Below are 17,106 nucleotides of genomic sequence, written 5' to 3'. Positions count from 1 at the left end.
CCTCATTTGTCTCTAGGTAAACATTTTTAATGGAAGTTCTCAACTCAAAAAAGTATCTATTGTTGAATACACCACCAGTAAACACCACATCATGTACAACTTCAAAGTGGGATCCTAATTAGAATAAGTTATACCCCATGTATGTATAATATATCAAAATATACTCTGCTGTCAGGTATATCTAAAAAAACAAATTAAAAATTAAAAACTAAATAAATAAAAAATAAAACCAAAAAATTGTAGAAACATTATCCATTGATCATTTGCTAGGTGTCTAGTGGTAGATCATCTTCAAATATCACTGAACTTTGTAAAATGCTGAAGATATGTTAGGAAGATTCAGAACCAAGAACATGACTCAAGGCATGTCTTCTTGTAAAATTTATTTAAATTTTGTTTCTGATGTTTGGTGTTTGATGGTGACTAAGGATGCCAGAGGGCAGGAAGAAGTGGAATACTATTCCTTGGGACATAAAATTATTATCTAAGAGCTCTTCATTTTCCCCCCTGACTTAACACTACAAGAACTAAGATACAATATGAAAGGAAACAGATTATAAAGAAAATGTATTTGTATCACGGTTGAAGAATTTATTGATTTTGTGACTCTGGAGAGATTAAATAATCTCTATTAGCCTCAGTCATTGTACCTTTAACAGGTAGACACTTTCTCTTTGACACCATTGGTATTCAGACAAAATAAAATTTTATAGATATGACATATTAATTGCAGATCCTGGCAAAGAGCTAGAACCTCAAGATAAAGCCATGTTATGCGTTTTTAAAGGGGACAAAACAGAGGCTGTGATGAGGAAATAGTTGAGAAAAGTTCCCTGGGTTATTTAACTGAGTTATTTATCAACACATGTATTTTTCATGGCATTCAGAGGAAGCCCTTCAGGAAATAACTGCACAAGGATGACTTGACCCCTCTGAGCCTATTGATACCCCAGTTCCAGCAGCAACCAGAGGTGAAATAGATCAGGTGAAGTAGGTCAGGTTAAGCTGAAAGTTAATAGGAGTTTTTCAAATTCTAAATCTAATCCAGAGAAGAATAGACATGTAATTATTATTACAGTTATAACAACTGTTTCTATTAGTATAAACAATAATAACTATCATTTTTCAATCTTAATATGTGCCGGACATGGCACGTTTAAAATATCTTGACACAAGTAACCTGAAAAGACTATAGGGTAATTATTATTATCTAAATTTTCAGATAAGGAAACCATGCTTCAGTCTGAGTAACTTGCCCAACATCACACTTTATCATTTGTTTTAAAGATGTGCCTTTGATCATCAGTCTTAAACTTCATGCAAATACTTTAGTCATTTATATTAATAATGTTTGAGCAAAATATTGAAACAATGAAATCACATAATTTCAAATAGCACAGCTTGTGTAAATCCATCAAATACATTACCAAGAACAAGCCTGAGGGTTATCAATGGAATTGGAAGAGTGACAGTGACCACAACACTCTACAATTGTCCTGCAAATAACACCCCGATTTTAATTTCTGCTACATATTAGTATCAAATATGAATTTAGTTAATGATAGGTATTAACTGATTTAAGAGCTTTCAAAGCCATGTGCACTCACCTGTCATCCCAGCTACTTAAGTGGCTGAAGCAAAATGGCTTGAGCCCAGAAGTTCAGGACCAGCCTGGGCAGCATAGCAAGACTCCTCTTTGAGAAGAAAACAAGTGCTTTCACAATACTTACAATGTTTGAAATGAGACAAACATTCATATTTTAACTCCCTCAGTTGCACTCTCCTAATGAATTACCAAGTAATTCCTTAAAATTTTTATTAAATAAAATCTTCATGTCAATCTTTGAATTAATTAATTTGGCAAACTTATTCATTCTTTATATATCAAGTATGGCAAAGAACTGGAAATCCACTGAGGAGAACAGCGAACGCTGGTTAATCAGACATATTCCTTGTACCACTATTGTATCTGGATAAATTTGGGGTTTACATAAGGAAATCCTATCCATAGTCTGCTTTTGATTTTGCCCCCTCCCTATTACCTATAGCATCCTGGTTTTCTGTTTTTTTCAAACTTGAAATGTTCAAAAATCAATGGGAAGAATTCAATATGGATTTAATAACAATTTACTGAATGCCTAAAATGTGTTTCTCTACCTGCTGAAAATATAGATAAAATTGTTCCTCTGCTGTGTATGTATTCCATTGGGGTATGCATGCTACAATGTGTTTCAAATAAAATATTTGGCCTCTCATTGCCACTCTACCAGGGGTTACAAAGTAACATAGAAGAAAAGCTGACATGGTCCCTGCCTCATGGAGCTTAGATTTGAACAGATGTGACAAATAGGTATTTTTAAATTGTGTTAAGATCTCAGAGAAGAGCATTAGAGGCAAGAGAGGTCTTCGTCGTCATCTGTTGGTCGAAGTGCACCATTGCCTCCCGGAGCAATGACTGGGAAGTTGCAGAGCAGAGCAGGACTCAAGGTCAAGATTAGGTTTCTGAACTTTTTTTTTTTTTTTAAGATGTTGGCGATGCAAAACAGGCATGATCGGCAAGTACGTCCTGTGTTTGAAGAAAAAGGAGAGTGTAGTTGGAACAGAGTAAGTTGGTTGGATAATTGAAGGGAACAAGGTAGGAGAGGCAAGCAAAAAAAAAGGAAAAAATTATGTAAGGCATCTAACTCCCATTAGGAGTTTCTATTTCTTTCTAATGGTAATTTGATCAAATATCTCTACCCTAAAACATGGCTGTCATAGTTCATAAAAGTCATAAAGAAATATGGAAATTTTCACAGCATTTATTTTCTGGGTTTTTTGTTGTTGTTTCTTCTAAGAAAATTATGTATTTTTTTCTAGTTTTCCCCCCCTTTTCTTCATTTTTTTCTGTTTGTTTTGGGGGGGGATTATCTGTTTGTTTTTTACTGGGATTAAACCCAGAGGCACTTTATCACTGAGCCACATCCCCATTCCTTTTTATTATTTATTATTTATTTATTTATTTATTTATGAGACAAGGTATTGTTAAGTTGCTGCAGATCTCTCTAAGTTGCTGAGGCTGGCCTCAAACTTGAGATCTTCTTGCCTCAGCTTCATAAATTGCTAGGATTACAGGTGTGTGCCACTGCCCCTGGCTATATTCTCAATATCAAGGAGACAGTACCCAAGAATAGAAATTGAAGAGAAGTAAACCAGGGGGAAAGAAATCAGTAATAAAAAATCACCATGCATTTCCCTTTCAAGGTCCTCATCTCCACAGCTTTCATGTCTCCCAAACTGTATCACACCATCAACAAATTTCCTCTATGTAGTGCCCATTCTGTTCCTCAAATCACATGCTCGAAACATTTCCTGAACCAGAGACAAAGGGAGAATTCTGACTCCGACCCCACCTTTTCCTATAGAATATGCAACACATATTTTGTCAGAGAAGACAAATGCTGGTCGTCCCTCAGATTGGTAGGATTCATACTCTAGGAGTTAAGAAAACCCTTAGGGAATCAACCAAATTATGTTACAATGAATTCCACCTTTATGACAAATTATAATGCAAGAAAAAAGAAGAAGAAGAAAACCCTTAGGACACGGACACACACACACACATACATATACATAAACTTTCAGGTGATAAACATTCAGATAAAATGTAAAAACTGAATTCTTCATCTGGGGAAGACGACAGCAAAGGATAGAGGACTCTAATGAATATGGTCAAGATGGAGGAAAGGAAAAATATATAATTCAGGTGAGACCTTTCCAAAAAACAAAACAAACAAACAAACAAAAAATACCCTGTGCAGTTCTCTCCTCGCTAACTGCTCTAAGGGAGGATGAAGTCTTTCATTCAATAATTAGGACTAAAAGAGTCTAAATGGAAATACGATGGGAGTACACAAACTGGTGGAAAGAGAACCAAACCGGAAATCAAAAACCCTGAGCTCTAGACCTGGCCCTGCCACTAAGTGCCTGAAGGAACCCAGATAAACAATTTAGAGGAGCCTGGCCTCAATTTTTCTACTTCACTCTTTCATTCAACAAATATTTATTCAGTGGAACTGCACTAGGTGATGATAATACATTAGTGGAGAAAATGTCGGGGGTCGGGGTGCAGGATCCGAATTTCTCCCTGGAGGAGCTCAGCTCTAGCAGGACCAGATCTACAGGATGCACCTCCTGACCCAGGTCGCCCACTTGTCCTCCAGCCTGACGCCCTACAATTGGGTCCCGGGAAGCAGGAGGGCTTCAGGGGCTGGTCTGGAAAGCTGCCCATCACCTCTTCTCCTGTCCCTGGTTTTCCATATCCCACCGTCGCCGCTGTCAGAACCTCGCAGATTGATGTAATGTGAGAAAGAAGAGAGAGGCCAAGGCTGCGTGGGGAGAGCCCCGGTGAATAGTCGGGTTTCCACGGGGATTTCCGCCGCAGCAGAAGAAAAACAACTTAAACTTCGGTCTCTATCGCCATCTGTTGGCCGAAGTGCACCATTGCATCCCCGAGCAATGACTGGGAAGTTGCACAGCAGAGCAGGACTCAAGTGCAAGACTAGGCTTCTGAATTTTTTAATGTTGGGAATCCAAACCAGGCATGCTCAGCAAGAACCCTGTCACCGAGCTACACTAATGAATGTGGTCAAGATGGAAGAAAGGAAATATACATGACTCAAGTGAGACCTTTCCAAAAACAAAAGAAAATACCCTCTTCAGTTCTCTGCTGGATAACTTCTCTAATGTTTCCCCTAAAAGGCTGAGGTGAAGGCCTCAACCCTTATGCCTAAGGGCTGCAGCATCTGAGCTTCAATAAAAAGATCTTTAGATTTTTACCAGAGTGTTCTCTAGCCAAAACCCATCAATTATCTCAAGATTTTTCCTCTTGGGCTGTGGTTGTGAGTCAGTGGTAGAGCACTTGTCTCACCTGTATGAGGCACTGGGTTTGATCTTCAGCACCACATAAAAATAACTAAATAAAGTTTAAAAAAATAAGAAGAAGAAGACTTTTCCTCTAGTCACCAAGAATCTGGGGTGGAATATAGAGGTTCAAAAAAGGCTAAACAGAGAAAGTGGCCAGAAAAGAATTGGGGTAACCAATGAGAAGCAGGTGGAGAACCCCAAATATTACAGGGCAAAAGACCATCACAAAACTGAAGCAGTTGTGAAGGTCCCACGACAAGTACCCTGTGGACTCAGGACGTTTGAGAAGAAAGGGGCTGGAGAGATAATTCCTCTGATGGGGAGTGTGGAGGGGGTTGCTGGTGTTCCCCTGAGAGACATGGGGGTGACTCAGCAAAGAGTCATCTATGGGATGGTCAAGATGGTGGATTAGAGGAAGGCTGCATTCCTCATTGCTCTGTGATTGGGATTCAGACAGCAGGAATACTGCTCTTCAGTGAGATTGGTGAAAGAAGGATTTCATTAAATTTCAATATTAGACAATCAGAGTGTCTCAGACCCAGAAATTTGGTTACATTAAGCAGAAGAAGTCATATGTTGGAGTTACACTTGTTGTGACAGTGGTACTGATAGTGGTCCTGGTTCACCACAGAGGGAGGAATAACTCAGAAAGAAAGTCAATGGACAGATTTGGTGTGAAAAGCAGATATCTAATAACTTAGAATTATATAGTAATATATAATTACATATAATGAATCATTGGCATCATATTTTTTTTCTAGGAAATATCCTCTGAAATGCTCTCATGAATCTGCATACACACTAGAAGTCATAGATAACCTAAATGGCTCCATACTTTTTAGCAAAATGAAATTCATAGTAGAAATTTGTAGTAGCACATCAACTGGTAATTAGATACAAATCCCATGTGGTATATCCATACTATAGAATAATATTCAGCAATAAAAAGGAATGAAATACTGAGACATGTATAAACCTCAATAAATTAAGGTAGGGTTGGATGTAGCTCAGTGGTAGAGTGCTTGCCTAGCATTGTGCAAGAATTTGGGTTCAACCCCCAGCACTGTGCAGGTATGTGTGAGCATGCATGCATGTGCATGTGCGTGCGCGCGCGCGCACGCACACACACACACACACACACACTATATGCTAAGTAAAAGAAGCCAAACAGAATAGACCACAGACTATGTGTCCATTTATATGAAATATCAAGTGATACAAATCTATAGAATTCAAATGAAGATTTGTGTTTACCTAACTGTGAAAGTGGGGACATGGCAATGAGCATGAGGAATTTCTTAGGGTAATGGAATTATTCATAATTGTACTGTGATGATAGTTGCATACATGTATACATTTATTTGAATTTTAAATTGTTCACATAAGAAAGTAGAAAACTTTGGACTAACATTTCTCATGAATCCATAAAATATCAGCAAATCAAATTTAAACTTCATGATGAAATTAGTTTATCCTAGACTATAAATTTTGATGAACATTTAATATCAATACTAATTTACCATAGTATTTATAACTATGGAGAATAACTGTGGAGAATAACCACAGGACCATCTCCTTGAAGAAAAGGCATTATACAAATTCAAAACCTAATCTTGATCCAATTTCTTAGCAAATCAGGAGTAAAAGGCAGCTTCTTCAGATAAAGGGCATCTCTAAAAAATCTGCAGCTAACAATGAACTTTGTAATGAAAGTGCTTTTTATTTAAGATATGATGTTATCTTTATTTAAGATATGGTGTGAGTCAGATTTGTGTTGCTGTGAAAAAACAACTGAGGTCAATCAACTTAAATGAGGACAGGTTTATTCTGGATCACTGTTTCAGAGGTGTCAGTGCCTAGTTACTTGGCCCCATTGCTGTGGGCCTGTGGGGGCACAGTACCTCAGCAGGAGCATGTGGCAGGAGGCCCCTTCACCTCATGATGCCAGGAAACAAAGAGAAAGAGGAGGGGACCGAGGTCTCAGTCACTTCTCCAAGGGCACACCCCTAATAAACTAGGCTCTTTGCATGGGATCCCACTATTAAAGGTTTCATCCATTAGACTGTCACCAAGCCTTTGGCATATTGGGCCTTTGGGGGACATTCAGGATCCAAACCATAACTCATAGGCAAGTGTGTTGACTCCATATCTTCTGAAACACATTGTAACTCAACCTCTCAGCCAGAGTCTTGAGGCAAGAGGTAGAAATAAAAGGAATATAGATTGAAAAGACTATGCTTCAATTTATAGATGATGAAGTGTCTTAATTTGCAGATGACATGACTGTATACATAGAAAATCCTAAGGCAAAGAAAGTGCCTCGAACTAATAAATGAATTTAGAACACGGCAAGGTCTGAAGTCAGTTGTATTGGCATGCCCTGGCATTGTAATATTTGGGGGGAACCCTAAATTCCATTTATAATAACATTGAAATAAAATATTTAGGTACTCATTCTTAAAAACTAGGTAATTGTTTTAATCAGTTTTTTCATTGCTCCCTAAAGGATCTGACAAGATCAATATCACAGGAAGACAAGTTTATTTGGCAGCTCACAGTTTCAAAGATCTCAGACCATAGAGGGCTGACTCCATCCCATGAGGTGAGGCAGCACATCATGGCAGAGTGTGGGAGACCAACCTTACACTCCCTGGCTGGGTGCTGAGGCACTCAGTTGCAGAAATGTGGCAGAGTTTTCCCCACCCTTCTTGGGTGCGAGAGTTGGTGTCTTGTGCATGAGTGTGTCTTGCTACAGCCCCATGGGTGAAGCTATGCTCACCTGTTCCTTTGTAATATAACCCCTTGCCCTGTTTAGGATAGAATCTTCCATGGAAGTGCCTTGTGTGTGTCCCTTTCTCTTACTGTGCCCTTGGGTGTGGCCTACCCAGGTGTCGGCCTATCCAGGTGTCAGTCAACCTGCTGACAGTGGACATCATGAAGATAGACTCAGCCCCCTGAAACCTGACCCCTTGCCTCATTTGAATAGCTTCTCCTCAATAAAAGGGGTCAGCGTGTGGTCTTGCTCTCTTTCTTCCTGGAGACCTTTAATGTCAGAGGAGCTGTCACAGCGGCCCCAAAGAAAAAGGTATTTGTGTCTCTTGTGTGGTTATTTCGTGCAGCCCAGTTAGCCCAGTTTAACTGGAGTGACCCCTGAGCCTTTTAGTCCCAAGAACAGAAATCCAGCAGCAAAGGGTGCAATAGAGGAATTGGCTCAGGACATCAGGAAGGAGAGAGAGAGAGAGAGAGAGAGAGAGAGAGAAAGCACTACTTAACAAAGATAAAATATATACCCCAAACACACACCTCCAGGGACCCATCTCTGCCAGCCACACCCTACCTGTCTACAGTTACCATCTGGTTAATCCCTATCAGGATTAATTCATTTTTAGATTAAGTCTCTCATAACCCAATTATTTCACCTATAAACCTTCTTGTATTGTCTCACATGTGAGCTTTTGGGGAACATCTAATATTTAAACCATAACAGCAACACTTTACACTAAAATCTATAAGCCATCCTCAAGAGAAAACAAATAAAAACTAAATAAAAATACGATAATCAAGGATTTGAATAGCTAATATTGACAAGATATCAGTTCTCTCAAAATTGATCTACCGATCCAATGTATTTCCAATTGAAATCAAGATGCCTATTTTTTAGAAACTAACAAACTGAAGTCTATCATCAGTATGCAAGTGAAAAAAAACTTTGAATTTTGTCAAGATATTTTTCATTTTGAAGACGAACACTAATTTCAAGATTACTCCTGCATTCAAGTAATAAAACAAAGGCCTGGCACAGGATAGTCTACATCACTAGGATAGAATAAAGATGCACAACTAGAAATGTACATCCAAGCTGATGGAAAGGGACTCAAGGAACCCAAAGGGAGAGGATCATCCTTTTAACAAACAGAGGTGAACAATGAGACCCAAAGAGAAAAACAACACCATGTACAAAAACCATTTGAAATGAATCACAGACCTGAACACAGAAGATACAATTATTAAGCTCTAAAACAGAGATATCCAATAAAACTATAATTTGAACCACAACTATGAGCCCTAGATGCAATCTTAAGTTTGCTAGTACATTTTAAAAGAAAAAGGAATAGATGAAATTATTATTTTATTAAACTTAATACATTCAAAATATAATTTCTACTAAAAACCAAAAAAAAAAGTGTTTACAAGATATTGTGCCTTGTTTTCATACTTAGCCATTCTCACTGTTGCTTTTTGGAGAATCTTAGGGCTACAAAGACTTTTATTTTATATCATGCCAGGTGGTAACTATCCTCCTACTCCAAGCGGGCATTTTCTGATCATGTCAGATTCAATCACACCTCAAACTCAGTAGGCAATCTTCAACAAATGATCTGGGGAAATTGGAAATCCATATGTAGCAAAATGACATTAGGCCCCTATCTCTCACCCTGCACAAAACTCAAAGTGGATTAAGGACCTGGCATTAGACCATAGACCTTGCACCTATTAGAAGAAAAAGTAAGCCCAATTCTCCTCCATGTCAGCTTATGAACTGACTTCCTCAACAAGACTTATAAAGTGCAATAAGAAAATCAAGAGTCAATAAATGGGATGGTATAAAACTAAAAAGCTTCTTCCCAGTAAAGGAAACAATCAAGAATGTGAAGAGGGAGCCTATAAATGGGAGAAAATCTTAACCACCTGTACCTCAGATAGGGCATTAATTTCCAGGATTTACAAAGAGCTAAAAAAGCTTAACACTAAATAACCAAATACCCCAATCAATAAATGGGCAAAGGATCTGAACAGACACTTCACAGAAGAAGAAACACAATTGGTAAATATATATATATATATATATATATATGAAGAAAAGATGTTCAACATCTCTAGCAGTTAGAGAAATGCAAATTAAAACTACACTGAGATTTCATCTGACTCCAGTCAGAATGGCCATTATCAAGATTACAAGAAAAAGAAATGTTGGTGAGGATGTGGGGGAGAAGGTACACTCATATATTGTTAATAGGACTGCAAATTAGTGCAACCTCTCTGGAAAGCTGTATGGAATCTCCTCAGAAAACTTGGAATGAAACCACCATTTGATGCAGTCATCTCACTCCTCGGTCTATACCCAAAGGACTTAAAACCAGCATACTGACACAGCCATATCAATGTTTATAGCAGCTCAATTCACAAGAGCTAAGCTATGGAATCAACCTAAGTGCCCTTCAACAGATGGATGGATAAAGAAAATGTGGTACATACACACAATGGAATACTACCCAGCCATAAATAAGAATTAAATTATGGCATTCGCTGGTAAGCAGGTGGAACTGGAGACTATCATGATAGGTAAAATTAGCCAATTTTCAAAATCCAAAGGCTGAATGTTCTCTAGGATATGCGGATGCTAACTCACAATACATGGGAGCAGGGAGGAGTTCATTGGATTGGACAAAGGGGGATGAAGGGAACGGAGGGGGCATGGGAATAGGTAAGACAGTAGAAAGAAGGGGACATTACTTTTTTACATTCTTATATGACTACAAACCAGGGTAACTTCACATCATGCATAACCACAAAAATGGAAATTTATACCCACATATGTATGTTATGTCAAAATAGATTCTACTGTCGTGTATAACTAGAAAGAACAAAAAAAAAAAAAAACACTATAGGCAAGAGAAGAGCACAGAGATGGAGTTGGGTGTGAACCCCTCCTCAGCTTGCTCCCTCCTCTCTCAACCTTCCTCCAAATACCAAGAACTTCAGTGTCCCCAAACTTCAGGACTTCAGGAAGACTTCATGAGGCACAAAAGAGAAGCTGTCATGGGATCCAAAAAATTCTGACTAGAATCACAGATAGGAAGTCCTTCCTGAAGTCTGCCCATTGTAGGATTCTTACACAGAGAGAAAGGACACTGAGACTTTCAGCAGGAAGCAGCATTTATTAGTGCTGGCACTGGCCCAGGGGATTTGCACCCAAAGGCTGAGCTCTGAGCACAGTGAAGAGTTGCCTGATATGCCCTCTGTTAGCTCCCCCTTCACATGTTAGCCTGTTTCTCTCCCCATATGGTAACAAACATTCTAGAGTATTCTAAAGAGTCACGAGTGAGCTGTACCAGTGTTGCACATGCACACATAGATACTGATTGTGCCACGTTGCCTTCCCTTTGTCCTGGGAGGGATCACTCCCATTCCTGCTGCAGCTTGTTATTCCCCAGTACAGCCCAGAATGTGCAGGCAGTGACTAAATGTCACCCCACTATGAGGACAATAATTAAAATAATTACAACCATCTCCCTTATCCCTACTTTGTTCCTTTTCTCTAAATCACTCTACTTTCTTCTGCTCCTTTTACTGCAGTCACCTCATTATTTATTAACCCCACCTGAAGGTTAGCTCCTTGAGGAGAGTGGATTTTGCCTGACTTTGGTTTAATGTATTGTAAGAGCCAGGCACAGGACAGATAAACACTTTTCAAGGAATCAGTAAATCCAAGGACAAGATCTCCTTGGAGCCCAGGAAAGGCAGGTAGTTTTCCTGGATGCGACTGGGGGGTCCTCTTTGTGCATGTGTGCATGGCAGGGGCTACTTACTACTTTATTCCCAACTGGAACCCCTCACTCAGCAGCCCTACAGCACCCTCCACACTGTGGACATAGCACGAAGTTCATGACCAGGGAGGAGTTCTGACCACTAACAGTGTTGACAGCCTCCTGGAGTCAGAAGGGGGATCCTAACCAGGCGCAGGATGACCCAGCAGCCTAAGCTCAAGAATTCACTGCTGCTTCCCATCTCACAGTCTTGCCCCAATTGCAGACTGTGGATCCCTCAGGATCCTCCCCAGAACAAAACCCCCAAACTCTGGGGGCACTTGGCAGGGATCAAATAAACTCAAAACCACAGGACCATTAATTTGGAGAAATGGTGAGGATAAGGTGTTAGGCTTGAGGAATGTAGCAACAGGTCTTCTTCTGCTTTGGTCCCAAAAAAGTAGAGGCAGGATGTTTGTGTCCTGGACTCTTGGGGTTGTGGAGAGATGGCCCTCCAGGCTCCAAGAGGGTGCCTGATCTGGTGTCTTGGAGAAGGGTCCACCCTTGACATCTAGAGGGATGGTAGTTGGACACCTGAACTTGAAGGTCTAGAGATGTAGAGAGTGACCACCTCAGCATCCAGGGGAGATGCTGGGTGGACACCTGGGCTCCTACTCTTCACAGGTCTTGCAGTAGCCCCCTGTGTTCTTGTGCTACTGCCACACCTACTCTTGACCCTCTGTCTTCATGGCTGCCAGCTGTGTAGCCAACACCCAGCCCATAGCCCCCTGTTCCTGCCACAGCTCCTACTGAACCAAGACATCCAGGTAGACAAGGCTTGTTGCAGGATGACTGCGGTGGGCTTAGAAAAGACCATGACAGTGGAGAATAATAAGTGAAACCCTCAGAACCTGAGAATCAGGAACCAGAGCTGGGAACTTCACTTTGAGGCAAAGGCTTTCTCTTCCCTCCTCTCCTTGATTCTGCCTGCACCCCAGCATTAGTGAGTGTGGCTCTGGAAGAGGGGGATCCCCTTAGTCAATTATCCTCTTGCATCTGCTTCTTTTTACATTCCTTCCCTGTGTGTGTGTGTGTGTGAATTACTCTATGCATGAAACACAGAAGACTGTCCAAAACATACAGTGACCTACTGATGACGGACAGCTAATACCTGTGTAATGACCAGCATAGTAAAAAATGGAGCCCTCCTTCAGCACCCCAGCCAGAAGACCCTGAACCTCTCCCCAAACAGACCCATCCCCTGCCCCGCATGTGTTCAGAGCTTTTTCTGGTCTGATTCCTCCCTCTCTCCTCTTCGGCCTCCATTCCCTTCATGAACCTATTTCCTCCTCATGTTCACCTCTTCAACTTAGGCCAATACTCCAGGGGCTCCTCTCACTCCTGCCCCATCAGTGTCAGAGGTAAATGGGGAGCTGAAGCTCTGGGCCTTGGTTCTTGTGCCCTGTGAAAGAAAATTTGTAGTCACATATGAAAAGAATTTTATTATAAGTGAAAGTAAGGCTCAAGCAAAGAACGCCCTCAAGGGAGAGAGTGTGCCATCTCCCAGCAGAGAACACAAAGGAAACTTGATACTACTTCCAAACACATTAAGTTTGATGTTTGCCAGGAGAACAGGGGTCCACCTTCTGCCACCTTCATTAATCTGAGCAGGGTAGTGTTTTACCCTAGTTGGTCCTCTTGGTAACTGTCATGGTGACCATCCCATTCAGGGGGGCTTCATCCTCAAGTCAATTCTATGTTAATATAGGAGATGGGGTCCCCACCCAGGCAAACTGTACCTTAGTGCACCTGTGCTACTAAAGTCCCTTCTGATATACATTGAGAATCCTGTGGCTATAAATCCTAACTTTACAGTGATCTCACTAGACTGTCAGGAGTTGCTCCGTAGATCTTTCATCTGTAATTATTTCTTAATTTGTTCCCTTTGCTTCCCCCTGTTTATTCTCAGGGTTAGTACACCTATTTTTTTTTCTTATGAGTTACTCATTTATATATTCGGTTTTGGTTTTGGTTTTGGTTTTGTTAACAGACATTAAACCTAGGGGTGCTTAACCATTGAGCCACATTCTCAGCCCATTTTTTAGTTTTTACTTTGAGACAAGGTCTCACAAAGTTGCTTAGGGCTTCCATAAGTTGCTGAAGCTGGCTTTGAACTTTCCATTCTCCTGCCTCCCCTTGTTGCTGGGATTACAGGCGTGTACCCCCACTCTGGCTGTTCATTAGTATTAAAGGCAATTTAAAGAAAACCCCATGACCCTTCTACCTTATTGTTTTGTATTTCACTGCTCATTACTAATTACCACCTAACACTAGGGTTGGAAAATCTGGCCCAGTAAAGGGGACCCTTGAACCTGGGAACAGCAGTAAGAACAAGTCTCAGGGATTCAGTGGTCCAAGGCTCCATTCAGGAAATTGAGGGCATGCACTTTCTTCAGGAGGTTGATCCATAACCTGGGAATCTGCCTTTATGGCATGGAGACCTGGAGGCTCCCTGGGACAAGAGTCACTGTCCATCAACTGGGAGGAAACATATTTCATCTTGTATTTTGAGTAACAGTTGGAAATCCCAAACCTGACCCGGGATGAAAGCGCCAACTTGTGCGCACAGCCCTGTACAGTTGCCGCAAGCCTAGGGAGACCCAGGACTCCGAAGTGAGTACAAGAAACGGAAGTTCAGGTCTTCCGTGCTCAGCCACGTGGCCACACGGGGGCGCTGCTGCACTGCTGCGAGGCTGCCAGAGCAGCTCTGGGGAGGACCAGGCAGTGGAAGGACTAGGGCAGAGATGGCAGATCTAGAGAAGGTGCATTGATGGGGAGATGAAGATGCTTCTGAGTTGTTTTTAAAGGCACAAGAGTTAGAGGACGTTCCTACAAGGAATCCTGCCGACTTCTCAGATCTTCTCTCTCAAAGCCCTTTCTCCAGTTTCTGGATAATTACCTGGAAAACCGAAAGAAGAGCATATGAATTTTCTTTCTACAAACTGTTCCTTTTAAACATAGACTTTAGCGAGGCATGGTGGTGCATGCCTGTAATGACAGCTACACCGGAGGCTGAAGTGGGAGGATTCCAAGTTCGAGCCCAACCTGAGAAAGTTAACAAGACCCTATATCAAAATAAAAGGAAAAAGACTGGCAATGTAAATCAGTGGTAGAGAGCCCCTGGGTGTAATACCCTGCACCACCAAAATAAATAAAATATTTTTAGATTGAGAAAAAGATAAAGGTTAACAGAGTGCCTGTAGATCACCTACTTTTTCTCTTACTGTTAACATCTTACTTTATGATCATGCATATGTCGCACTATTAAAGCAATATTGATAAATTATTTCTCAGCAGCATGCTCATTTGGATGTCATTAGCTTTTATTAATGACCCTTTTCCATTCCAGGATGTCTTCCAGGATACAATTGTACATTTAGTTGAAATCATGTCTCCTTAAGGCTTCTCTGGCATGACATTTTCTCAGGTTTCTTTCTTTCTTTCTCTCTTTCTTTCTTCCTTTCTTTCTTATTTTTATGACATTCATATTTTTGAGAAGTGCTGCTCAGGAATATTGCACAATGATCCTTGATTTGAGTTTGGGGAGAACACAGAGATGAAATGCCACTTAACACAGCATGTCTAGGACATGCACTGCCCTCTTGACTCATCCCTGATGTGTGAACCTTCTTCACCTGACCAAAGTAGAGCTACCCAGAATTCTCCCTGGTAACTTCTTTAGTTCCTCCTGTTCCATGCTGTAGTCTTTGGAAGTTGTTTAGATCTACAAGAAAATGTCCAATATCTCCCATTGTGGTTGTAACATTTTATATCCCTGCCGGCAAGTATGAGGGTTTCTGTTACTGTGTGTCTAAATCAGCATGTGGTATTACTGGGTTTTTAAATTTTTAGCCACACTAATATGTGGGTAATGATATATTGTTGTTTCAGTTTGCATTTCCCTGATAACTATTCACAGTGTCCATCTTTTTTTTTATTGGTTGTTCACAACATTACAAAGCTCTTGACATATCATATTTCATACAAGAGATTGAAGTGGGTTATGAACTCCCAATTTTACCCCAAATGCAGATTGCAGAATCACATCGGTTACACATCCACAATTTTACATAATGCCCTATTAGTAATTGTTGTATTCTGCTACCTTTCCTATCCCCTACTATCCCCCCTCCCCTTCCCTCACATCTTCTCTCTCTACCCCATCTACTGTAATTCATTTCTCTCCTTGTTTATTTTCCCATTCCCCTCACAACCTCTTATATGTAATTTTGTATAGCAATGAGGGTCTCCCTTCATTTCCATGCAATTTCCCTTTTCTCTCCCTTTCCCTCCCATCTCATGTCTCTGTTTAATGTTAATCTTTTCTTCCTGCTCTTCCTCCCTGCTCTGTTCATAGTTGCTCTCATTATATCAAAGAAGACATTTGGTATTTGGTTTTTAGGGATTGGCTAGCTTCACTAAGCATAATCTGCTCTAGTGCCATCCATTTCCCTGCAAATTCCATGATTTTGTCATTTTTTTAGTGCTGTGTAATATTCCATGGTGTATAAATGCCACATTTTTTTTATCCATTCATCTATACGGGCATCTGGGTTGGTTCCACAGTCTAGCTATTGTGAATTGTGCTGCTATGAACATCGATGTGGCAGTATCCCTGTAGCATGCTCTTTTAAGGTCTTCAGGGAATAGTCCGAGAAGGGCAATAGCAGGGTCAAATGGTGGTTCCATTCCCAGCTTTCCCAGGAATCTCCATACTGCTTTCCAAATTGGCCGCACCAGTTTGCAGTCCCACCAGCAATGTACAAGTGTACCCTTTTCTCCACATCCTCACCAGCACTTGTTGTTGTTTGACTTCATAGTGGCTGCCAATCTTACTGGAGTGAGATGGTATCTTAGGGTGGTTTTGATTTGCATTTCTCTGACTGCTAGAGATGGTGAGCATTTTTTCATGTACTTGTTGATTGATTGTATATCCTCCTCTGAGAAGTGTCTGTTCAGGTCCTTGGCCCATTTGTTGATTGGGTTATTTGTTATCTTATTGTCTAATTTTTTGAGTTCTCTGTATACTCTGGATATTAGGGCTCTATTTGTCATCTGTAAATCTTGCTTGGAGAAGTGTCTGTTCAGACTTTTACCTATTTTTTCCTATTTTTTGTTTGTGCAAAATTATACATAATGATGAGATTTGCTTTTATGTATTTGGTCATGCACATGAAATAACAATGTAATTTGTTTTGCCAAATTTTAAATGGGGTTTTCTTTTTTAATGGGGTTTTCTTCTTGATCACTTTTTAGGGGATTCTTTCTGTATTCTAGATACAAATCTCTTATTAGATATATCATTTGCAAATACTGTTTTGTTGGGAGCTGCCACATAGGAACCGAGTGCCCCTTGGCCTTGAGTGATGAGAATGTGGAGATGTGGTAAGCCAGCCATGGGCTGTGTGTGTGTGAACTATGAGCACTGAGCGCACAGAGTGGACTGAACTGATGTTGCCCCTCTGTTTGGGTGGACCTCGCTCTGGTCTTTTCCCTTGCTCTGCCATGATCCCCACACAGTTCATGAGATGGGCATGGCCTCCCTAGATGTCCATCAACCTTGACAGCAGACATCACGAAGCTAGATTCAACCCCCTGAAACTTGACCCCTTCC

The sequence above is a fragment of the Urocitellus parryii genome, chromosome 8 (assembly GCF_045843805.1).
Source record: "Urocitellus parryii isolate mUroPar1 chromosome 8, mUroPar1.hap1, whole genome shotgun sequence".
Classification (NCBI taxonomy): domain Eukaryota; kingdom Metazoa; phylum Chordata; class Mammalia; order Rodentia; family Sciuridae; genus Urocitellus; species Urocitellus parryii.
Note: the sequence above shows the minus strand (reverse complement) of the source record.